The sequence below is a fragment of the Passer montanus genome, unplaced genomic scaffold (assembly GCF_014805655.1).
Source record: "Passer montanus isolate IOZ18808 unplaced genomic scaffold, ASM1480565v1 scaffold86, whole genome shotgun sequence".
NCBI classification, from domain to species: domain Eukaryota; kingdom Metazoa; phylum Chordata; class Aves; order Passeriformes; family Passeridae; genus Passer; species Passer montanus.
Genome location: NW_024373923.1, coordinates 1,806,038 through 1,831,304, shown reverse-complemented (window position 1 = coordinate 1,831,304; position 25,267 = coordinate 1,806,038). Strand labels below are relative to the sequence as shown.

At 50.4% G+C, this 25,267-nt stretch overlaps 1 protein-coding gene across 1 annotated transcript in view; it reads left to right on the top strand.

The window, feature by feature from the left end:
• The first annotated feature begins 13,325 nt into the window (after positions 1 to 13,325).
• ZBTB7C (zinc finger and BTB domain containing 7C) overlaps positions 13,326 to 25,267 on the top strand; it is a 151,585-nt gene continuing 139,643 nt past the window's right edge. Inside the window, exons 1-2 of the mRNA XM_039733385.1 lie at positions 13,326 to 13,462; positions 14,324 to 14,394. The gene's annotated coding sequence lies outside the window, so the exon portion shown is untranslated. The remainder of the gene's footprint in view (positions 13,463 to 14,323; positions 14,395 to 25,267) is intronic.

The window sequence follows — 25,267 nt, the reverse complement described above, 5'->3', positions numbered from 1 at the left end:
CCAGGTGGCTCATCTCCTCAAAGTTGGGAAGGGGTCTTCAAGGTTTTCATAAGCACTTCCAGATTGGTGTGCTACCCCATGGGTTCATGAGTAAAAAGGTGCAGATTCCCCATGGAACTGTTCTGCAAGAAAGAGTGAGCTTGTGCATTAATCTGCAGGAGGGGGTGCAGCACACAGTCCTTGGAGGACAAGTGCACTTCTGTGCTCCCCATGGTCTCCTCACCCCCATGATCACCTCATCTCCTCCCAGGCAGCTAAGATGGTCACACCACTCAGACCGTGATGATTTGATCCGTTAAGCACAAACCCAGACTTGCACTCAGGATTAGATTTACCCACTGTGTTTGCTGTGAATTCTCAAGCTCAGATGAAGATGGCATTAGGCTGATCTCTGAAACTCTTACCCCCGTGGTGCAGTCCAGCTTTGACCACAAAGATCACCTCACATGGGATTGAGGGTCTCCTACAAACATGGAGCACAAAGCTGAGCTCTCCTCTGAAGCACTTGCATCTATGCAAATGAGACTCTGCACTCCTGTCTTGACACAGGCTGGAGAGCTGGCATCATAAAACTCAGATTTCTTCCAAACTGCCACTGGGCCTCCCTGTGGACATGCTGGAAATGCCAGGACACTTCCTTGGGGTTTTTAAAGAGCCTTTCTGGGATGAATAACAGAACCTGCAGAAAGGTTAGCATGAAAATAGCTGTGGAGCAAGAGCATCTGTGGGGGACGTGTAGCCAGGGGTTCAGTGTCACCGATTCTGCACAGCTGTCCTACGGCTAATGCAAAACTCTGTATTCTGAAAAGGTCAAAAAGGTAATTAAAGATACAAAGGACCAGCCCTTCCCAGTATTGAAGCAGATGCTCAGCCAAAACATTTGCCTGTAAGATTGTATTTCCTTAAGGTTTATTAACCATTAAGTGTTTTTAGGGATGGGATCATAAAGATAATGAACTGAACGACAAGTAGAGTCAGGATTCCTTCACAAATTATTCCTGTTGGGTTAGACAAGTGTTTGAAAAGCAAAATGCTTTGCTGTGATTTTTCAAGAACAGGAGACCCTGAGCTCATCCCTGGCAGCTCTTCTCTGCTTTAACTTGCTGGTAAAGACAGGCAACCTGCTGGGTTGAGGGGAAGGTGAGCAAAGCAGGCGCCTTGGACCAGCAGCAGGATGGCTCAAAGCAAGGACTGTCTCCCTTTCAGCAATTCCAGCTAAAATAATTACTTCTCTCCCCACCCTGACTGCTCACTACATCACCCTGTGCTTGTCAATTGTCCTAGGCAGATCACTGAACTGATCCAGGTGAAAAATAAAGAGTGAAGGGGCTTTGGCAGTGGGGGAGGGAGGTCTGGTGCCAAGAACAGTTTCAATCAAATTAAGTAAATTTTAAAATGCAGTCATGTTAGAAAACATTATTTTCAATCTTGTTGTGCCATGAGAATTATTTTTTTTCTAGGCTAATTATATTTTAGTACACTTTTGCTAGTAGGTGGTATGCCATCAAAGTGGACATAATAGAATATCCTTCACCAGAGATAAGTAACAACAAATAAGAAGAATGGGAAAAAAAATCACAGCAAAGCTTGTCTGGGATATAAGGAATTAATGAGCTCAACAGCTGAGGTCCCCCCCAGCTCTGTCTTGTGATGACTCTGGGACAGAGACACATATTTTGGTCACCATACAAATGAATACCCATTTTTCAGCATTTTAAAACATACATGTTTTGCATTATGGAACAATGGAAGTTGCACATGTATTTACCCAGTTGTCCCAAATCACAGAATTTAGTGGAATTAAATACAGTGGACAAATGGGTTATTAATGAGTTTATTCAAACTTCTTCTCGTGGACCCGTGAGACCCATGCCCCAGCAAGCAGTTTGTAGGGGACCACCCTGTTTTGAAGGATGAGAGAGTCAAACAGCACAGACATGGGCTGCTCCCAGCCAGAGCTTCCAGGGATGAAGCCCAAATGTGTCAGATAAATGGAAAAGGAAACACCAGTTTGTTTTAAAACCAACTTAAATGAAGAAAGTCTTGCTGTCCATGACCCAATTGACAGATGTATGTAGTGACCACAAACAAGATTTTTAGAACTAGTGGATTTTCACACCTCATTTTTTTTATCCCTGGAGGATTAATACATACTATGTTTCTTATTTAAAGCCCACTTTGTTGTTTGTTTCAGTGGCCTATTCTCTTCAGAGCCTTGGATGAAGAAGCCATTGAGCTGAGCTAGGCAAGCAAGTGGAAATGAAATAAATAAATTTCCCTGCATCTGTGGAGAAGTTGGCTTCTGTCAAAAGGTGCAGCAGTTCCTCAATAAACCAGGGCTTCACCTTGAGTGTGACTGCTCCAGTAACATTTGCAAATTCGGTAATTAAGGAAATTTAGTAGAGTGTAATAAGACTAGGACTTGCAAGAGGCTGTTACCCTTTATTTTTAAAGATGTATGTAATTTACATACAAAAATCTGCTCTAGGTAAAAACCATTAAAAGACATCATCTTTGGTCTCCATCCTACTGCATCTCAAGTAGGAAATGGGGATTTTGTTTCTGTGTGCATTTAAGGTTGAAGTCCAACCTTACATGCACACAGAAATGAAGATTGTTCTGCTGGTGGGGAAATGAAGATTGTTCTGCTCCCTGACACAGATTCTGGGGAAATCTCTCCTGGAGAGTCATGGAGCCCCTCTGGGAAAGGGTGACTGAACATTCCCACCACTCTCCTGCAATCCATTCATCCAGAAAACCTCTCTGAAGAGAACATCTGAGAAAGCTACTGTTCAGCTGAGCAGCAGAAATCCCAGGACAACCAGAGTTGCATGAACACCACGAGGTGCATGAACACCAAGAGCCTGCTTCATGTACCTAAAGGTTGGTCTCCAATGCCATGTGAGATACTTTAGGTACTGCGACAGAGACTGGTGGGCATGACACAGGGCTCAGAGGAGATTTGTCAAGAAGTGGTGGCTGAAGGCATGGCCAAAGATGTCCTCAATCATCTTAGTTAACAGAAAAGACCCCTTTCTTAAGCAACACACAGATCCGAGCTACAGCCACGCTCCTCTCCAGTGGGGATGGGAATCTTGTGGGTCATGAGACTCCAGTGGTTGTGCCTGTTCCAATTCCCTTGCAGGGCAAAACCCCCTGAAACCTGAAGCTTTTCAGGGCAAAGGAGTTGGATGGAGCCCATGGAGAAGCCCCCAGAACCTCTCGACTAGGTCAGGCCTTGCCTGGCTCCTTCCTTATCCACCACCCAGGCTCAGGGGCAGGGCTGCATCCAGGGCAGCAGGGGCTGGGCAGGGAGTAGGCCTGGTGCTCTTTGTTCTCTGATTGTTCCCAGATACCATGTGAGGCATTAAAATAGTTGGCATGGTGAGGAGCACGCGCTTGTGTATGCAAAACTCGGAGCACAGAGACAGGAGTCATCCTAATCTCTGCCTTCCTCTCCTTCCCATCATGGAGAGGCCATTGCATCCACTCAGGCTAATTCATAAAAGCAAATTAAACCCATAAGCCCCTCTTGATTCTCAATCCCCTTGTCACTGTACCTGCTAACAGCAGCTTATGCTACACCCATGGAAGGCCAGCAACAAGCCCATCTGAGGAACTGGCACCCAACCCTTTGTGTGGATGAGCTTAAGAGGGACTCCCAGCAGAGCTGTGCTAAGCTCTTTTTCTCCTGGAGGCAAAACCATCCTTCCCAAAGTACACTGCAGCCCATTTATCCTGGCCCAGAGCCTGGGAACAAGAGACTATTGCTAAACTCAGACAAGTCTCTTGAACTAGGGATGCTGCTCCGTGCCATTTCCCCCAAAGGCAGGTTGTGTCAACGCCTTCATTCTTAACAACCTTCCCTCCACGGGATGGCAAAAGTGTGTTTTTGGCATCTGGATGCCAGCATTAAAAAGCAAGACAATCTTCTTGCCAGGACCAGGGAGTCAGATGCTATCTGCACTCGAGTCCACGGGGAATGCTGTAGGGCTGTGTCCAGACACCCAGTGCAAGCTTTAGATGTCAAAGGCAGGATGCCGGGAGGAGCAGCCCAGAGCTCCAGTCAGTTTGCCCCAAGTCTGCAATGCCATGCTGCTGGATGGAAAATGCTCCCATGGACACCCTGGATCAGTCAGTACATCTCCATCACATACCAACTGAAAGCATCCTAGACATGCTCCTGAGGCACTCCTGCTTTCCCTCAGAAATTGCCTTTGGGATGACGGCGTGGCAACTAAACTCTGAGAAGAAACTATCCCTGCATGGGAAGGTTGCTCAGCTCAGGAGGTGACCCAGTGTTGGGGGCAGAGGATCTTAGAATCATGAAATGCTTTGACTGGGAAGTGTTAGATCTCACCTCCTGTGACCCCCTGCCATGGGCAGGGACAACTTCCACTATCCCAGGTTAGTCCAAGCCCTGTCCAGCCTGACCTTGGGCACTGCCAGGGATCCAGGGGCAGCCACAGCTGCTCTGGGCACCCTGGGCCAGGGCCTGCCCACCCTCCCAGCCACCAATTCCTGCCCAACATCCCAAAATGTGTGCCTGCCCTGTGGCAGTGCAGCCATGGCCTGTGTGCTGTCCCTGCAGGCCTTGTCCCCAGTGCCTGGGCAGCTCTCCTGGAGCCCCTGCAGGCCCTGGCAGGGGCTCTCAGGTGTCCCTGCAGCCTTCTCTTGTGCAGGGGAGCAGCCCCAGCTGTGCCAGGCTGGCTCCAGAGCAGAGGGGCTCCAGCCCTGGCAGCATCTCCGTGCCTGCTCTGCACTGGCTGCAGCAGCTCCACGTCCTTGTGCTGCTGGAGCCAGGGCTGGGGCAGCTCTGCAGGTGGGGTCTCACCTGAGCCCAGGGGCACAGGGGCAGAATCACCTTCCTTGACCTGCTGGAATCTGTCCTTCCTTTCTCTGCCACCAAGGGACACATTTCTGGGGCAGCAGGGTCTAACACTCACAACAACTTTTTCATTATTATATTTTCCTAGGCCACCTTGTGTTGCCCCTCTCATAAACAGCCCTCCAACAGTATCTGCTTGTTTCTGAACCCATCACAACATTCATGTCTGAGCCTTCTATTCTTCCCAGCTTTCCTGACCTCCTCAGGTCTTATTTCCAGTGCTGGAAGCAGCCATTCCATACTCCAGCCTTTTCAGGCCTGAGTTAGAGCATGCCTGCTGCAGACAGTCCTCAGAGAACAGAGTTGTTAATCTGTGACCGGATCTGTCGAGCACATGCAAACCATGACTTTCAGAGCTTATAACTAATTCAAAATTAAACAAACTTTCCTGGAAGTAGCAAATGGCACTTTTATGACAGCAGGGCCAAATTGCATGATCTTTCTTCAATAGATGGAGGCTTTTCTCTGTTATTACAATTTCATGGAATTATTCCTTTTCAAAACTGGGCAAAACACTGTGCTTTCCCCTCATTCTTGGAAATGGACATAATACTTTGGCTGAAACTTTCCAGAGAACTTCAGCCTAAGGCAGACATCTGGCATGGACTGTTTTTATTTCTTTCCCAAACAATTAATAGTTTGACAAAACTTTTAGCTGAATTACCAGTGCCTTGAATGCTGGGCTGTGCTGCTAGCTCTGGGTATGCTGAGGATATTGCACTGGCTCTGTAAGTGAAGTTTTAGGGTCTTCTGCTGCAGGAAAAGGTAGGGGAGAGCACAGCCACGAGAGGGAGTGCAGTTCCTTATTCTCCCCACGCAGCACAGTCCCGCTGCTCCTAATCACAGCAGCCCTCCAGCTATGAGCTGTTTTTCAGCTGTGTGTGGGTCTGGTGCAGGCCTGGGGCTGTGGAGAGTCTCACACGATGAGAGCCATGGAGAAAATTACAAAGAATCACGGTACGCTTGTGTCTCATCTCACAAAGGGCCCTCATGAAATGTCAGGCTATTTCAACACTGGGTATCTTGCTTCTGAAACAAAAAAAAAGCCCAACAAAACAAGCCAACCCAGGAGAAGGAAAGTTATGAGGAGACTCGAAGAGGTTTTGTTGCTGGATGTCTGTAGATTGGGCTGCAGACAAGGACATAGAGCACAGAGTATCTGTCCCAGCTCCTTGTAGCACCAAAGGAAGGGGGAAGAACAGGCCTTGAAAAACCACTTGATAGCCAAAAGCAGAATTCAATCCACAAAGATCCTGGCCTCCCAGAAGACACAAGAGAGAAGATGGGCTAACTCAGGGGAATCAGAACTCCACGCCGTGGCTCCCAGCCCAAGTACTTCTACATGAACACTGGAGTCAGTCTCATTTTCAGGCTGAACAACTCAGTGGGGTCAGAACTGAGAAGGAGTTTTTTCACAGACTCACAGAATCATTTAGAGTGGAAAAGACCTTTTGTCTCGTCCAACCAGTCCCCCAGCACTGTCACACAAGTGCCACAAGTGCCACATCTACAAGGCTTTGAAATCACTACAGGGATAAGGACTCCACTACTGCCCTGGGCAGCCTGTGCCAATGCCTGACTACCCTTCCAGTGAAGAAATTTTCCCCAATATTCAATGTAAAATGCAATCCATGCTTCTCATGGGATGTAGAGGAGATGATTTATTTGCATCCAAGCAACACTGCAGTCGCAGTGTGCTCTGGGCATGTTTTATGCACTGAGGGCTCAGGCCAAATGTGAAACATGCCACCAGACAGGACCAAGTTATTGTAACATAACACATTACAGCCCACGAGCTGGGCTGTTAAATCCTTCCTGTACGTGCTCATGGCCTGCCCATGCGACAGAGGAAAATGTGTCTGCTGGACATGCATTTATATGGTTTAAAACACCTTTTGCTTCCCAACAGGAGCATCTCAAGAGCTTACACAAGGCCAGCAGCTCCTCAGCAGGCTGGCAACTGAGGCTGCTGGGGCAGCAGTCTGTGGGAGAGGTTTGGGACAGTGCTCTTTGCCTCACAACTGGGGTTGTCCTCTAGAACACAGCAGGATGGCCACAGCAGCCCAGCTGAGGGGCATCTGACTGTGAAGCCACCATATTTCAGCTGAACTGGCTGGGGAACCCAAAGCCACTGAGCCTTGACAGGCACGGACATGGAAATTTTGCAGGTGCTGGACTAACCACAAGAGGGGGATCACAGTGAATGCAAGAGATGCTGCAAACAGTCTGGAAAACATATTGTAGCCCCAGAATTCAAGGGTAAGGGTTTCCCTGCTCTGCCTGCTTTATCTTCCATCCACTAAACCACCGCTTGATATTTTGCTTAAAATTACAGGTGAAGGAGAATTGCACTTTGCCTGCTGGAAAACAAAGACCACCTCTTTGTGCTAAGTATTTCAAATACTGCCTTTGAAAAATGTGTGTTTTCATTGGTCAAAGCACACACATCCTTACCCAGGCTCTCATGTCTTTACAATCAGGCCAGAAAATAAGGTTTATTCCGTTATCCTGTGACTTTTGTAACTGACCTACAGTCAAACCCATGAATATCACATATGTGACCACAAAGGATTACTGGGGACAGCAGGCACAGGCGTTAGGGCGAGGAGGACATGCTGCTGGGCCTCCAGCTACCAAATAATCACCATTAGCTGTCGTGGGCATTGGAAGATGTATAGAGATGCTGCACAGCCAAGCAGGATCTGTTTTTTCCCTCTCAAAGGGGTGGCACGCAGACACACTAGTCATGGCAACTGTCATCTGGGGTGCGATCTGCCAGGTTTTTAATTGGCTTGCAGATGTTGTGCCCTGGCTATATATATTATTTTCACTTAAGTTTATGTCAGCAGGAACAAGACTCCACTAAATTTATCCCCTGTGCTCAAGACTAACTGCACAGGCCTTGAAGGGTATTTTTAATAGGAGGTAAACCTCATCCACAAACAGTTTCTCATTTCAGGCCTACAAATGAGATATTTTCCAGTCCAGTTTAACTCCAACCCTGCCCCTTCCTTCCACAAGCCCCAAATGACTGTTTTCTCCTGATTCTTTGGTCACTGTGTAAGTGTGATATCCCTTGGCAGAGCCTACAAAAGAGCTGGGGAGGAATACGATTCCTGCCTATTTGGCTCTTTTTAGGGTTAAAGCCAGGATGGGTTTAGTGCCTAAAGCAACATCCTTCACGCAAATGCCAGTATAACATAAATTGTGCCGGGCTCTGAGGAGAAGCAAATGTCAAAAATTAAGTTATTCTTCTGTTTGACTCACAAATCCAAGTAGCATGCAAATAAAGAGGAGCCATCTGTTCAGTCCCTGGGCCATTTGAAGTTAAGCATCCAGTGCCAGCTCCCTGTTACATCAGGTCAGCCCTGCTGGCTGGCCTCCACAGGACGTGCTCAGCCTTGCCCAGGACCGCCTGTCACCGCACAGCTCTCCGTAACCCTTCATGTTCCCCCAGAGCTCAGCTGGAATTCTGTCACTGCTTTTGGTGTAGGAGCCCAGAGAAAATGAGCAGCGTCCTCAGGAGGATTAATGGTCCTAAAGACTGGAGGTTTAGATTAGGTGTTTGCAAGAAATTCCTGACTGTGAGGGAGGTGAGACACGGGCAGAGGGTGCTCAGAGCAGCTGTGGCTGCCCCTGGATCCCTGGAAGTGTCCCAGGCCAGGTTGGACAGGGCTTGGAGCAACCTGGGACAGTGGAAGGTGTCCCTGCACACCATGGGACATGGGTGTGAATGACATGAGCTTTAAAGCCCCTCCCAGCCCAAACTACCCTGTGATTCTGTGATATGGTCACACTTCTGTCCTGCTGCAAACCCAGGGTAGCTTAGGCCATCGCTGGCTGGAGATCTTGCAAGCCCTAAGCTGCTGCCCTTCCTCTGTGCTGTTCTCCTCTCAGCCAAAGCAGCCTGGTTCCAGGTCTCTCAACTCCCATTTCTTGTCCAAGGACACGCCCAAACTTACAGAAACCCCAGTGTAGCTCCAGGGAACCAAAGCAGAGTCAGTTGGCTGTCAGTGCAAGGAGATAACAGGAAGCAACGGTGAAGGAACACTCCCTGCATCCTCAGTGTATAAATAAAGGATTCTACCAAGCTTTGCCACTTCTTGAAGGGGCAGCTCCAGACCAAAATCAGTGACAAGGTTATGAAAGCACAGCAAACAACTTGCAATGGTAAGAGAAGGATGATGGGGTTCCTTGGCTGAATCCCTCACTGGAGCAGGAGCACCCGGATGGGCAGCTCGTGTTGAGGAAGGCTGACAATTCAGAAGCACGAAGGTGCATCTGCAATGGATGTGACAATACTAACACAGAGAACATACTTTCAGCATGCCACTTTCTTCATAAGAGAATGGCCTCTCTCACATCTGTGGTGGAAGTCTGGAGCAAGGTTCCCTTCTCCTCCTGCAAGATGGAATACGTAGGCACAGCTTGTGCTCCCCAAGCTGTGGATTTCCTATCAGAGAACTACAGAATCATTCAGACTTGAAGCAACCTCCAAGACCATCGAGTACAACTGTTTCCTCAGCACTGCCAAGGCCACCACTGACCCCTGTCCTCAGGTGCCACCTCCACACAGTTTTTAAATCCCTCCAGAGACAGGGATGCCATCACAGCCCTGGGCAGCTGTGCCAAGTCTGGAAGTTTCCACTCAGTGAAGAAATTTTCCCTAACACTCAGACTAAACTTCTCCTGGTGCAACTTGAGGCTGTTCCCTCTCCTCCTGTCCCTGTTCCCTGGGAGCAGAGCCTGACTCCTCTGGCTGTCCCCTCCTGGCAGGAGCTGTGCAGAGCCACAAGGTCCCCCCTGAGCCTCCTTTTCTCCAGGCTCAGCCCCTTCCCAGCTCCCTCAGCCATCCAAGTGTCTGCAAGTAGACTGAGCTGTATCATGCTCTGCTTCATGCAGGCTGGACCCAATCCAGAGTGAGAGTGCCTTGATCCTGGCAAGAGCCCCATGCGTGCTTTGGTGCCACCCCTGCAGCGTCTGGACTTAGGGAAATCCCTAAAAGGGCCTTGAAGGCTTTGGGAGCTGGGATGGAGAACAGACACAGACATGCTGAAGCAATCATGACACACTTGCTGAGAGGGAGCACCAGGAGCTAACTGGAGAGCTTTTACAATGTGAGTCACTCGCCGAGCCCCATCTCATGGCATGCTAAGCAGTATGAATCAAAGACTGAAAATGCAGGGCATGTCTTGCCCTACAGAAACACCATCAACCACTTTACTTTTTAAGTAATGATTTGCTATTGATTATGTGCATGAAGATGAGGTAGCTCCCTACCTCTCCTGCCAATTTCCACACTCAATTACATTACAGGCGGGTGCCGGAGTTGAGCCATTTCTAGCAGAGCTGAGTTACTGCTCTCAGGAGGGGATAAACTTGGCGCATCAGAAATCTGTTGGGAAATTCCTGAGAGTACTCCTTAAGTACAAGTGGAACAAACAAGGCAGTAAGAGAGGGGTGCCCACATCTTCCTGATCTCACAAGAAAGTCCTACAGACACCAGACAGCCAGGTGCACCTTGGAGAGCCAGGGTGGGAATGTGGTCTGGGAACAGTGTGCTTATGGTTCCCAGGTGCTGTGGGGTGTTCAATGATCCTTCCTGCCATGCTAAATGAAGCCAAGAGCCATGGATGACCACAGCACAGGCAGGGATATTGTCCTACTGGATCTGAAGAGGACTGTCAGTGCCAGGATCTGGTAAAAAGGAACTACCAGGCATCCCAGATAAGGTAAGAGCATGAACTGGATCCAGGATCCACTTGGAAACAGAAGGAGCAGGACTGCAAACAAGGTGACAACGTGGGTATGGTGCTCACCCAAGACACAGAACCCCAGGCAGGACTACAACCAAGTACTACAACAACACAGCTCAGAAAAGTGCCCAGAGCCTAATTAGAGCCTCTGGACTAATGAGTGGTGGGTGCATGGTGGAGGTGAAGTTGGTCAGGGTAATTAATACCAATTAATGCACTCAGGACCCTGAGAAACAACTAAATGCAAAGTGGAGCAGGAAAAGTTATATTTCTATTTCATCCATTTCCAATCTCACACTGGGATCTTAACCTCTCACACTGGCTTCATCCCACCTCAAGTTTGCCTGTGGCTGGGCAGGAGGAGAAAACAACCACAAGCAGACACAAGCATCACTTTCTGCCTCGTGACACCTCCACCCAAAGCTCCCATCCCTCCCAGCCTCTCGCCTGCTGTGCTGGTGAGTGTTTGCCAGACAAAATCAGGAGGGGATCCTTAGTACACGTCAGTCTTGTGTCACTCACTCTCTCCAAGGTGCTTCATGCTGCAGTGGGCTCGGACTCTCGATTCCACCTTCGTGTGTTCGTGAAGGCAGGAGATGCAGAGGGGAGATCAGGCAGCAGCACCACGTTGTTCCTGTCAGTGTGTTTTACACAACTTCGTTGTTTTAAAAATAATCAGGTGCTAAGTTTGGATCTGGAGAGTGAGATGAAGCACAGGAGTGTTTCCTAGGAGGCAGAGAGGGGCAGAAAATCCCCTTTGCCCCTTATGGAGAACTTTGTAGCTGGATGTCATCTTTCCTCTGGATGAAAAGGATCCCAAATCCTGCCTCTGCTTTTTGTTAGGAGCACACATTCCTCTACCAGCAAACTCACAGCAGCTGCTCCTACTGTTCCTAATTTAAACCTTCCCTTTAAATCTAAAAACACATTACTAGTGATGGATTTTGACTAAAGCTGGGGACTTTTGACTAATTAAGGCACTCAGAATCAGATCCCAGTCTGGATCAGCTGCTAGCAATGGTTTTACCGGGTATTAGAGCAGAGATCCCAGGATTGCCATGCCAGGCTCCTCCACCTGAAACGGATGGATTGCAGAACAACAAACTCTAAAGGAACATCCTGAAATGGTGTTCACTGGAAACATTTGATGAGGATCCTAAAAAATAACGTGCAAATGTTATTTTTGGAAGCTGGAAATGTTCTAAACTCACACAGGGAGGCTCTCCCTGAGTTGCTGATACTGAGGGGGAAGCCTCAATGCTCAGAGTTTAAGCTGACAATGTTCTTCTGTGACTCAGCATCGTGCTGACTGCACTCAGGGACCCAGTGGGAAAGCATGGGAGCCTGATGACAGGGTAGGAGAGCAGATGAAATAAAAACAAATTGTGATTGTTGGCTAGGTCTGACTTTAAAAAAAAAAAAAAAAAAGGAAGTCAAAACTCCAAATTTCCAAACCGCCCTGCCAAAGAAAACCATTAAAAACAGAATAAATGCTGTCTTTCAGAATACCAGTTTTGGGATTAAGATTATTAGACATATAAGGGGGAGCTTCTTGATATCCAAATTTCATGGATTTCCTGGATTTAGGTGTGTTCTTTGTCTATTTTTCCTGCAGATAATATTTTTTTTCCCTCATGCAATCCTTGAAAGTCTGAGGATTGATAAAGGATCATCCACAGGTTTTGCCAGGTTGGCTTGAGGGGTGATTGCCTAACAACACACAGGGCAACCGGCGGCACCTGAAGCTTGTGGTTCACATGAACATGGAAACCAAGCATGCCAAGAAGCTCTCTTTCTCACTGGAGAACGCAGGCAGAGTGAGGCAGCTCGGAAGGGGATGCAGAGAGGATCCAGAGCTGCTGGATCCCTGCAGGAGCCGGGCAATGCCACCAGCTGTGCTCCACCAAGCCCTTGCCTGAGTCTCGCAGCAGGACGACAATGCTGGAGTAACACCCCGCTCCATATATTGGCTTTTTTTGTCTAGGGTTTGTTTATCTGGAACCATCAAACAGTGTGTGACATGAGCCGGGCCATGGGAACCTCTGAGGTTTTAACAAGCCCAAAAGTGAAGCTGCACTCGAGGTGAGGTGACGCCCGGGGTGAATCCAGGCTGGGGATAAAGGGCAGCTCTGGAAGAAGGACTTGAGGATGCTGGTGGGGAGGCCTCGCCACAGGTCTCCCAGAGAAGAGACCCGGACGTGTCCAGGGCCAGAATGGACGGGGCTTGGAACAAGCTGGTCCAGTGGAAGGTGCCCCCGAGCATGGCAGGAGTTGGGAGTGGATTACCGCTCGGGCCCATACCGACACTGCCCATTCCCCGTCTCTGCCATACCACCCCTCACTCCCCACCGCCTCCGCACCCCGAGGGCAGCGGGCGGCGCTCTGACCCCGGGGCGGCGCCTCCGCCGCGCTCCCCTCAGGCGGTCCCGCCCCCCGCGCGCACCCATTGGCTGATCCTCTCCGCCGCGCGCTCTCATTGGCCGCGCCGCCCGCCCGTCCTCCGCGGTTTGTTTGGTCGCGTGGACCTGTCAAGCCCGGCGTGGAGCGGGGGGGGGACCGGGGGGGTGAGAGAGACACAGAGACACCGAGACCCGAGAGAAGGGTGGGGCGCCCCCCCCCGGCGGTCCCACGTGGCAGCGCCCGGCGCCCCGACGGGGCGGGCGGGACCGCGGACCCCGGCGCGGGGCTCTGTCCGTCGCCATCCGCCGCCGCTGCCAGCCTCGAGGTGCGCGGAGCTGCCGCGCCCCGCCCCGTCCCGTCCCGATGCTCCCCTGGCTGCGCCGCCCGCGGATCCCTCCCTGCTGATTCGTTTTGGACGGTAAGTTCTGGTTTTGTGTGTATATCTGCCCGCTGTTTTGCTCGCTGTCTTAAAATAAAGCTCCGTTTCCTCCCCGCCGGGATGGCCGGGGGGGAGCCGCTGCCTTCCCCGACGGGGGCGGACCGGGGGTCCCTCAGGACCCTCCTGCGGGGGGCGGCGGCGGCGGCGCCCCCTCCCTCATCTCCCCTCCCCTGCCGTCCCTCCCTCCGTCCCTCCCGGTGCCAGGGGACCGTGCCCGGTCCTCCAGCTGGGTCCCCGAGCTGCGGCAGCACCGCGCAGAGGCAGCGCTGCTGTCACCGGCGCTCCCGGCTCCCAGGTCGGATATTCCCCCGTTCTTCCTCTCCGGCGCTCGTTACCTTCTGTTGATTAATTGCTATTCTTTTTTTTGATTGATTAGTATTAGTAATTTTTTATTAATATCCCCCGGATCGTGGCAAAACTTTCGCCCGAGTTCCCGCTGCCTGCGGGGGCTGGCGGTGCAGCCGGTGCCGCTCTGCCGAGCGCTCCCTGACGTTTGGGATCAACTTGCAGGATCGGCTTTTCCCTGCAGTGAGGGACGGGATGCGCGGGGTGATCCCGTCCCATCCCGTCCCATCCCATCCCATCCCATCCCATCCCATCCCATCCCATCCCATCCCATCCCATCCTTTCTCCTCTGCACCTCGCATCGGGACAGGGACCCGACGGCTCGGGATCCCCCATTGCTGGGAAGCCCTCTGTGGGTTTTTATTCCGCTTTTCACCCTGCCCGTGCCTGTGCGAGCTGGGAGGCGGCTGTGGCTCCTGTCCAGGGTGGCACCTCGGGCGAGGCGCTGTCCCCGCTGATGCCGAGAGCCTCACGCTGTGTCACCGTGTCTCCTAGGTCTGCCCGGCGCTGGAGCATCCCCTGGAGAGCCCCGCATCCCGGCGGCAGCACCGAGCCTCGGCGATGCGGTACGTCTGCTGCTGCGGGCAGGACTGGGCTTCCCGGAGAGCAGGGAGGCTGGCTGTGTGCCCGGGCTGCGGGGCTTAGGGACAGGTGGGCCCGGAGGAGAGCGTCCCTGGGATGGGGAGCCCGGGGAGTGTGGGGTCAGCATCCCGGGGATGGGCATGGTGTGGGGCCAGCATCTCTGGGATGTGCTAAACCCAGATTCAGGGAGTGTGGGGTGATCATTTCTGGGGTGTGCTCAGTGTGGGGTGATGATTCCTGGAATGTGCTGTTCAGTCCCAGTGTGGGGAATGTGGGGGGTTAATTTCTGGGATATACTCATTATGGGGCGATGATTCCTGGGATGTGCTCAGTGTGGGGTGATGATCCCTGGGATATGCTCAATGTAAGGGTGACCATCCCTGGGATGTGCTCAGCCCCAGTGTGGGGAGTGTGGGGTGATGTTCCCTGGGATGTGCTCAGTGTGGGGTGATGTTCCCTGGGATATACTCAGTATGGGGAGATGATTCCTGGGATGTGCTCAGTGTGGGGTGATGATCCCTGGCATGTGCTCAGCCTCAATGTGGGGAGTGTGGGGTGATGATCCCTGGGATATGCCCAATGTGGGGTGATGTTCCCTGGGATATGCCCAATGTGGGGTAATGTTCCCTGGGATATACTCAGTATGGGGAGATGATTCCTGGGATATGCTCGGTGTGGGGTGACGGTCCCTGGGCTGTCCCTGGTGTGCTGTGAGCATCTCTGGGATGTGCTCAGTCCTGCCGGGCATGGGGCAAGCATCCCAGCTGGCGTGGGTGCTTTCCCAGCTCCCTTGCCGTGGCACAGCCGTGGTATCCCCAAATGTCCCCGCTGTCCCCTGGCTGCACCGCTGTGCAGCAGGAGAGGGAGCTCACACCCAGTGGCTAAACAGGAGGGGGACAGGGTCCCTGTGTGGGGTCCTGGGAGCCCCCCTGCCCGCTGGAGGAGGGGAACCCCCTTCCTCTGAGCCCCCCTTCCCACCAGCCCTCGCCGCAGCTCCGGCGCTGAATTTCCTCCGAGCCCTCCTGCCCATATTGTGCTATTGATTGCTGAGCTGAACTTCCTCCCGAAATCATTAAAGCTTAAAAAATTGATGGCACAATAGAGCCCTTTATTAGCCACATAACTTTTCTTGCTTTCTTCCTTTCTTCTTAGGGTTTTTTTTTTTTTAATCAACACAAAAGGGCAGAGCCTGAGCTCAGATTTGTGTCCTGTGTCCCTGTGAGAGCTGGGCAGCGTGCCCTCCTCCACCCCAGCTACCCATCAGCACAGCCGTGCCAGGCTATTTATTAGGAAAAATGGCAAAGATGGAATCGATGCGTGCAGGTCTTTTTTTTCTTTTCTCCTTTAATCCCAGCCTCCTCTCTTTGCAGCCTTCAGATAGGTCTATTTATTCTTGCTCTTGTAAATAAAAATATTTGAATGGGGACTGTAATATTTTATTCCCTGTCGTGTCTATCCTTCGGTCTAATGACGGCTGAGTTCTTGCTTGGTATTAACTTACCATTTTAGTAACAGTTGAGTTTTCCTGAAGGAAATCCCTCTGGGCTGGCCATTACTGTGTCATTGTATAACACAGCAGAAAGATGGATTACCTGGATGGATCTCCTCCAGCGTGACTTCACCAAGTGACAGGCTTCAGCTAATTTATCCCCGCTCCTGTTGCAATTGTTGGGATGGGGTTTATAGCTTCTAGGAAATATTTGCAGAGTCTCCGGGCGTACAATTGTAAATATAGGCACTGATTTGCCAGGTGGGACTGCTGGCAGCATCCTGCTTCATTGTGAAGCCCGAGCTCCTGGAGTCAAGTTAACCCCTATGACTTCTCCTTTAGTGGGGAAATACAAAGTTTTTACTTTTTCTGGTTATTCAGAGAGGTTTTAAGATGTGCTTGGGTGCGTCTGAGTGGAGGCAAGAGAAAGAGGCAGGAAAAAAAAGTACATTTATATGTGTGAGTGTGTTCAGGTGTAAAATAAATCTCACGATTTCGAAGCCAGTATAGCATTTTGTTGAAGGATCCCTCAGCAGTCCTGTGCTGGAGCAGGGATTGAAAGTCATGTAGAGGGGACACTGCCTGGCTGCGTGGCCTTGGGCCAGTCATTTATCTTCTCTGCTGCAGTGTCAGTATCTCAGGAGCGTGGCTGCCTGTGCTGGCCCATTTTCTGCTAGCCCTGTCTCAGTGCTGCACACTGTCCCTCTCCTCCTCACGACAGCTTTCATGTGGCACCCTGCTACTTGTAATGCTCTGCATCAGGCTGAAGACCCCTGAGTGCCAAGTATCCCCCACAAAAATGCTTCCCTGCTAGGACAGGAGCAATGGGTGCATCCCTCTGTGCTGCCTGCTTGTCAGAAAGAAATCAGATTTGTTCTGGGTAGTGCCATCCACTCTGTGCCCCCCGTTTGTCATCCCTGCAGAATATGGTGTGCTGCTGCCGAGAATGATGAAGCTGTAGAACAAGAATAGCTCAGAGGGGTTTGTGTTTGCAGATGACACTGAGCTGAGTGCGGCTGACGTGCCTGAGTGATGGGATGCCATCCAGAGGGACCTGGACAAGCTCGAGAAGTGGGCCCAAGGGAGCCTCATGAGCAGGGCCATCTTCAACTGGCTGCTCCATACCCCATGCAGCCTGGCCTTGGACACTCCCAGTGATCCAGGGGCAGTCACAGCTGCTCTGGGAAACCTCCCCACCCTCCCAGCCAGCCTCCCCACCCTCCCAGCCTTGCACTGGCTGCAGCAGCTCCACGTCCTTCCTGTGCTGAGGATTCCCAAGCTTGACTCCAGGTGGGGTCTCACCAGAGAGGAGCAGATGAAATTAAAATTTGAAAAAAAAAATTTAAAAGGTCTGAGCTTGCCTAGACTGGGGATTTTTATAAAAATCACGTGCCTGAAGACAAATTTGGGGTTTCAGTCTGTGTGAAACCCCCCTCCTTTGGGGCTTGCCCAGGGCATCCCTGTAGTCCCAGCCTCTGTCCCACTGCAGTGTCACATTCTCCTCAGCAGTGAGGACTTTCTGTTCTCTTCCCTTCTCTTGCCACGCTCCAGAAGCTTATACAATTTTTTTGGCGCTTTTCCCTGAAGTCATTATTCTGGGTAACATGGCTTGTTTGTTTATGCTTTTTGGTTTTAATCATACTTCTTTTTCTTTTTTATAATTTATTTATTGTGTCTGAAAAGCTTCAGGGCTTCCTTTCTACTCCCCCACTCCCAGATGGTCGCCTATTAAAAAACCAAGGAAATATTAGAATAAAAAAGGAAATAGTTTGGTTCTGTTATGAATGAAGTTTGGCTTTTCCAGATTGGGTATGGGAGAGAAAAAGAAGGGCAGAGAAGGAAGTATCAGGTGTGTTTGGAGGGAAAAGTGTGTCCTGCCCTGTATTTTCATCTCTGCTAATTCTGTGCCACTCATTTTACAGCACTCCTATGAAAAGGGATCTGGGTCTTTCTTTGCCTTTTATCTCACCATGACCAGCTCAAAGAAACAACAGTCACTCTTCTCATTAATCTGTTTCATTTATTTAATGAGACATTAGTTATCCATTACTGTCACTGGGAGGTGCCTTGCTTATTTACTGGTTGGTTGAAAAGTCTTTGCATGAGGTTTCTTGGGGGAGCAAGAAGCAGGTAGGTGGGGAGTGGTGGCCCTTGTCAGGCTGCTGGCTCCTGCTCCAGCAGTTCTCCAGCACCAAAGGGAGTTGCTCCAAGAACAGGGCTCAGAAGAAAGAACTAAAAGGGTGGGGTGGCACTGCCACCTTGTCCAGGTGACAAGGAGAGCCAGGAGACAGCTCTGCTGCAGTTGTGGTACAATTCCTAGGGAGCAGTGCTGGGATATTGGCAGACCTTCATGCCCTGGAGGTGCAGGGCCAGGAGTGGGGCTTTGATGGTCCTTGTGGGTCTTTCCAGGTCAGGGTGTTCATTCTGTTCTTCTGTGGTTGGTGCAGGGCTGGTGCTGGCGGGTGCCCTGGATTAATTAAATTAATGTCTGATATGCAGTTGTTTGTTTCCCCCACGAGAAGATAAACACTTTGTCAGGTGTGGCTCAGCGTGGCAGCAGCTTGGTGGATGTCCACATGCAGGTGTTTCATGGGATGAACATCTGGCATGGACACAGGAGGTGACACACACCCCAGGGGTGCTGCTGGACCACGTCAGCCTGCTTCTGGACAGGCTTCATCAGGACCACTGGCTTCATCAGGACCACACCTCAGCAGGCCAGAGCTGGGGTGCTGCAAATGCAGCTGCTGCACTGCTCCCCAGCAGCAGGGCTTGCACGCTGCCTCGGGGTGCTTTTGGAGCAGAGGAGAGCTGGGGCTGATAGCATCTCATCCTGCTGGTCCATACAAACCAGCACTGGGGCATGTGTTTAATGCTCCTGTAGGAAGGCAGGTCTCCAGGGCAGCTGGGGAGGATGTCACAGCTAGGACAAACCACAGGGACAAGATGAGATGGCCTCCAGTTGCACCAGGACAGTTTAGATTCCATATTAGTGAAAATTTTTTCACGGAGTCTTGGCAAATGTTGACATGGTCTGCCCAGGGCAGTGGTGGAGTCCCCATCCCTGGAGGGATTTAGAAGCCATATGGATATGGCACCTGGAGACAGTGGGTTGGTGTTGGGCTTGCCTGTGCTGGGGGGATGGTAGGACTCAATTTCAGAGAGCTTTTGCAGGCTTAAAAAAGGAATTCCGTGGTTCTTTGATCTGAGGCTGGCTTTAGAGAGGCTTGTAGTTCCTGCTGGCCTGTAGTTGTTCATGGTCTAGGTGTGTTTATGGCATACACATCTCCATTTGAGGGAGGACATGGTGGCCCCATGCTTTGCCACAGGTGGGGCTTCTGTGCCTCTTCTGGTTAAACATTTAGACAGGTTCTCTGTGCATCAGAGCTGGGGTTGCTTTGCTGGGGTTTTCTTCCTTGGGATTTGAGGACATTCTCTGCCTTTACAGCCATTCCCCACCAATGCCAGCCAGGATGCTTCCTGTTCTCCTGTGTGATCTGTAGAGCTGCTGTTGTCTCTTGCTGCTGCTGTCAGGCTGCATATTGATGGCGCAGCCTCAGTCATGGTTGGCACCTGAATGAATTACTGCAATACAAATAAATAAGAGAAGAAATAGTATTTGCGAGAGCAATGGGTTGAAGATCTAACATTTATGCAGCGCCATTCATCAGAAATGACACACAAATACTCTGTAAACTCACACATGCACATAAAATGCTGCACTCAGGCTTCAGGGTAGTGTCAGCTGTTTAACAACAAAGCTGCACCATGGTTCAGGACCCTAAATGCAAAATTACTTATTTTTCTTGTAGCTGCAGGGAAAATTTGGGTCCACAGATAGCGTGAACCCTATTGGAAACTGTTGGACACCCCTATGGACATAATGTGTGGACATTTTATTTATGTCTTTCATGGGTAAAATCAGCAGCCCTATGGCTTACCTGAAAGTTGTTGCCTTTTCCAGCCAAGAGAAATGGTCTCCTTTGGGTTGTGGGGTGCATGATGCATGCAGAAATTTATGGAATGGTTTGGGCTGGAAGGGAGCTTAAAGGTCATCCAGTCCCATCCCCTGCTGTGGGCAGGGACAGCATCCATCGTCCCAGGCTGCTCCAAGCCCCATCCAGCCTTGGGCACTGCCAGGGATCCAGGGGCAGCCACAGCTGCTCTGGGCACCCTGGGCCAGGGCCTGCCCACCCTCCCAGCCACCAATTCCTGCCCAACATCCCAAAATGTGTGCCTGCCCTGTGGCAGTGCAGCCATGGCCTGTGTGCTGTCCCTGCAGGCCTTGTCCCCAGTGCCTGGGCAGCTCTCCTGGAGCCCCTGCAGGCCCTGGCAGGGGCTCTCAGGTGTCCCTGCAGCCTTCTCTTGTGCAGGGGAGCAGCCCCAGCTGTGCCAGGCTGGCTCCAGAGCAGAGGGGCTCCAGCCCTGGCAGCATCTCCGTGCCTCCTCTGGACTTATTCCAGCAGCTCCCTGACCTTCCTGTGCTAGGGACCCCAGCTCTGCAGGTAAGGTGTTCCCTGAGCACAGAGTAGAAAGGACAGAATTTTATCCCTTGACCTGCCAGTCAAGCCCTAAGCAGCCTTATGAGTTACTGATTGGCTGAGAAGAAACTGAAGAAAAGTGAAAAGTGAAGCCTGTCAACCTGCTGTCACTGCTTTTTGCAGACCTTCTGTCTAGTGGGCACAATATCTGCCAGTCTGCAAGGTGGCCTTTGCCCTGTGGGACCTGTTGGACTCTGTTCCTGGTGGCAGGAGCCTTTCCAGTGCTGTGGGAGCCTTTTCATTCCATCATGTTTAGGAGCACACATCAGAGGAGGAGGTTGGGAGGGAGGAGAAAAGTTTACTTCTTGCCCCCTCCCTTTTTTTCCCCCTCCATTTTAATAACTAAATCCTATTTTAACATATTTGTTTGCTCCAGCCTTCTCCTTTCTCCAGGCTTTGTCTAGCTTGAGACCTGAAGATTTGCATGCTTGATCAAGCTTGATGGCAGTAACCAAATCAGCATTAGCAAATGTAGGGACCTCAAGCTAACTGGCAGGAGATGAACTCCATGACTGCCACGGAGATGAGCCCTTCTGTAGAGCCTGTTGTGCCTTGGCACAGGGGCACGAGTCAGAAGCCACTGGCAAGTTTGAGATATGGATCCCTCTGGGGCCTTTGTTTTTTGGTTGCCTGGCTCTGCGGTGAGCGCGCGATCAAAGGGAAGCCGAGAAAAGGGTGGGCAGGAGCATGGTGACCTCCACCAGCTCAGCAGGCTGAAGTCCAGAAGATGTGAGAGAACATATTCGGGGTATTCACTGTCACTTCTGAGTATCTTGGCTAGGAATTAAATGGGAGAAGAGAAGTGTGATTGTTGGGAGTCACTGAGGCTGCTCCGCAGGGGTTTGTGGCCACTGCTGTTGCTGGTGAGCCTGGCCTTTGTGAGCTGTCCTCTTCTTTGGATGTTTCCACTTTGGAGTTTCTTTTGGGGCTGGAATTCTATACTGGGGACCTTGATCTTCTCTCCAGCCCAAAGGCACCAGGCATTGTGATCATTTGGGCCTGTCCTGTGCAGGGCCAGGAGTGGGGCTTTGATGGTCCTTGTGGGTCTTTCCAGGTCAGGGTGTTCATTCTGTTCTTCTGTGGTTGGTGCAGGGCTGGTGCTGGCGGGTGCCCTGGATTAATTAAATTAATGCCTGATATGCAGTTGTTTGTTTTCCCCACAAGAAGATAAACACTTCTTGGGCAGCCTGATCGGAAGCACAGAGTTGCCATGTGAATTGTAAGCAGGACACAAGCGGCAGGGTTTTTTTTTTAACTGTTTCAAACTATTAGGCTGTAAAATGAGTCTTTGCATGACATGTAATTAATACTGCAGTGTGTTGATTTCCCATGTTCAGGTTTTAAGGTTAAAGTGACCCAGGACAGACAGGCTTCACTGAACAGACATGGACATGTAAATTAATGGTATCAGGTTAGACATGACCCATTTTAGGTTCTTCTTCAAAATATGAAAAAGAGTGTTAATTTTTTGTGATGCTGATGCAACTTGAGTATCCCATTTAAGTAGATTTGTCTGTGCATGTATGTACATACTCCTGTAACACAGTCTGTGTTACGTTTTGATGCCTTTTAAGGTCCTCTGTGGAATGGTTTGGGTTGGCAGGATTCTCAAAGCTCATCCAGGACACTTTCCACTATCCCAGGTTGCTCCAAGCCTTGTCCAGCCTGACTTTGGAAACTTTCAGGGATGGGGCAGCCACAGCTTCTCTGGGAAACCTGTGCCAGGGCCCTCTCCACCCTCACAGGGAAGGATTTCTTTGTAACATCTAATCTAAATTTAAAACTCTGGCTTTAAAACCTATCACTATATGCCTGTGTGAAAAGTCCCTTTCCATCTTTTTTATAAGCTCCCTTTAAATATTGAAAGGAACATATCTGTGGGTCTTCAGGAGGAACAGAGAAGCAGATCATTTTACCTCCTCTAAAATAGTCTAAAAATGGGGTGCTATGTGTAGCACAGCTGAAAGTAGTGATTTTTTTTTTGGGTCCCCTCGACTGAGAGCCTGGTATGCTTGAAAACTATAAAATAAAAAGTTCTCTAAATTTTCCACAACTGCAGTTCCCCCATGTTATTTTCACATGTTGCAACAATTTGTACTTTAAAAGCACCATTTTAGTAAAGCTTAATATTGCCTCTCCTGCGTTTTAGACTTGCATAGTTGTGCAAGAGATAATTGCCTGTTTGGGAGACAAAAAAGCTAATTTTGCCTCAGGCCCTGTACTTTTTCGTAACAAAGTTGGTCCTTGTTGGGAAGCAGCTTGCAAGTGGTGAGTGTGGATGAGTCTGGAGGGGCACAAATGGGTGGATGATCTGCAGGTGTGGTTTAAAAAAAAAAAAAAAAACAACAAAAAACCAAACCCCAACCCACAAACCGTTTTTTCTGCCACACTGAATGCTGGTGAACACCTTTTCCTTTCGCCCTCTGCCTCATCTGATGCTGCACCATGAGCTCGTGGGGATGGGGACATCTCTGGGGGTTTTGGCAGCCACCCTGGTGGGTTCAGCGTGGGTTGTGCGCCCTCGGTGTATTTGCAGTTGTGTGTTTGCATCTCATTTGCTCTTATGCCATTTTTATTGGTATTAGGGGGTGTTTTTAAGTGGTTTCCCTCTGCAGACGTTCAGACAGTGCGCCCTGGGGCTGGCGGCTCCTTTCAGTGCTTCCCCAGGGCTCCCCACACTGCACTGGCCCCGGGGCTGGTGGTGCCTGGGCTGACTAAGGAGTGTCTGGTGACTCATGTCCTGGGGACACCCAGGTGATTGAGGTGACCCAGAGGGGTAAATCTTCCTCCCATCTCCATGCTCCATGCTCGGGATTGTCCTCTGCTGCTCCCCCGTCTCCAGTGTCTCCATCACTCTGACCTTGTGCTGTGGGTCTTCCTCAGACTCCATTGCCAGGATGATCCTTTCCCCACCTTCCCATGGGCTCTCCTCCTCCCTCCCCAGAGGAAGAGCTCCCTGTCCAGCCCTGTCATGGTCAGGTCCTTCATCAGCTGAGCAAGAGGAGGCTCTGCTGCAGGCATGGCAGGTTGGCTGGCCAGCCACACCGATAGGTTATCAATAGTAATTAATTAAGAATGTAACAAGGTTGTGTATCTGCATGGAGCAGCTTTTCTCTGTGGATGAGGGACGGGTGCTGATGAGGAGATTGTGATAGGTGACTGCTGCATGTCTGGGCTTGGGAAGGGGCTGTGCTGGTGCTGCCACTGGATGCTGTTTTCCACAAGAACTATGGTCAGGTTTTGCTCTTCCTCGGAGCTGGAGGTGCTCGAAATGAGTCTCCATGGAGGGCAAAAGGAAAAGAGAATCCTCCTCAGCCCAGACTGAGCACTGCAGAGCCCCATGAGCAAGGTTTGCAGCCCTTCTTGTTCCAGATTGGATCCATGTAGAAGTGGCAGGTCTTCAGTCCTTCCTTAGGCTGTTCCTCACCCAGGTGTACTCAGCTGGTGCGATGTCAGCTGAGACACCTGCACCATTTCTGACCCTCTTCTGCCTTTATGTTTTGTTTTCAAAAGGGCTGTAGCTCACTGGGGCTCACTCAGACCTGACAAGGCACTGAAATCCCCAAGCCATGTGCTTCTTGCCCATCCTCCTCTGTGCTGGTGGTAGTGGTGGAATTGCACATTAACCCTACAAAAATTAATTTAATGGGAAGAAGCTTATTTCCATCAACCAACCCACTGTCCTCCATCTGATATTAAACTAATGATGGGGGTGAAGAGCTGGTTTATTTTTTATTGTTTTGGCTTTAAACTTTGGAAGTTGTTAGTTGAGGAAGGAATAAAAGGGAAAGCACTGAGTTTTCCTTAAAGAGGAAAAACCTCTGGCATGCAGAAGAATAAAAATACAACCTGGATACGTCTGCTGCAATAGCTAATTTTGGGGTCTTTTTGTTGTTTACAGCTTCTAGCGCTGAGGGCCCCAGCCAGCTGTGGGATAGACAGAAGGTTTTATAGCTAGCTCATATAGATAGCTCAGGTGTCTGTAAGAGTGAGAGCTGGGCTGAAGGGCTGCTGTGATGGTTTGTACCAGCTGAAGGTGGAGGGAACCTCATGGCCAGGGATGCCTTCCACTGTCCCAGAGTGCTCCAAGCCCCATCCAGCCTGGCCTGGGCACTGCCAGGGATCCAGGGGCAGCCACAGCTGCTCCTGGCACCCTGGGCCAGGGCCTGCCCACCCTCACAGGGAAGAATTTTGTCCTTATGATGTGTGCTCATGTGGTGCAGGAAGAGAACTTGTATCTGTGGACAGTTGTTTAGTTGGGGTTCCTCTGGGGTTTTTGTTTTTAATGAGATGCACCATCAGCATAGGTATGTACAATAGAGATTTTTGTCACTTTCAGGGTGGGCTGCTTAATTTTTCTGAAAATGGGTTTGTGACTTGCTTGTTTTCGTTATGCTGGAAGCGAGGAATGGGAGGTGGCCCAGATACAGAGAGAGTTTTGGCTGAGTATTAAAGTGTTGGTTCTGGTCCTTTTACAAGGGGAGACACAATAGGTAAACCTATAATACCAAAACACCAGGGAAAAGAGAAGAGATCGAAAAAAAACATGTGATATGGTGGGGTGAAACTTCAGAAGTTGTTTGGGCATTTGGGAGATGGTTCATGAGCTGCAGGTGAAGGATCTGTCCTAGGACAAGCCTCAGGTGTGTGGAAGGAGGAGACAAGACCTTGGAGACAGGATTGCCCCAGTGATGGACGCTGGGAAAATCCCACAGCTGTTGTGAAGGAGGGACCACTGATACAGGAGCAGAAGAGGTGAGAGTCAAGGGGTTGCAAAACACCCAAGTTTTGAGCTTAACCTTGGAAAAACGAGGCCAAAAAGTTTTT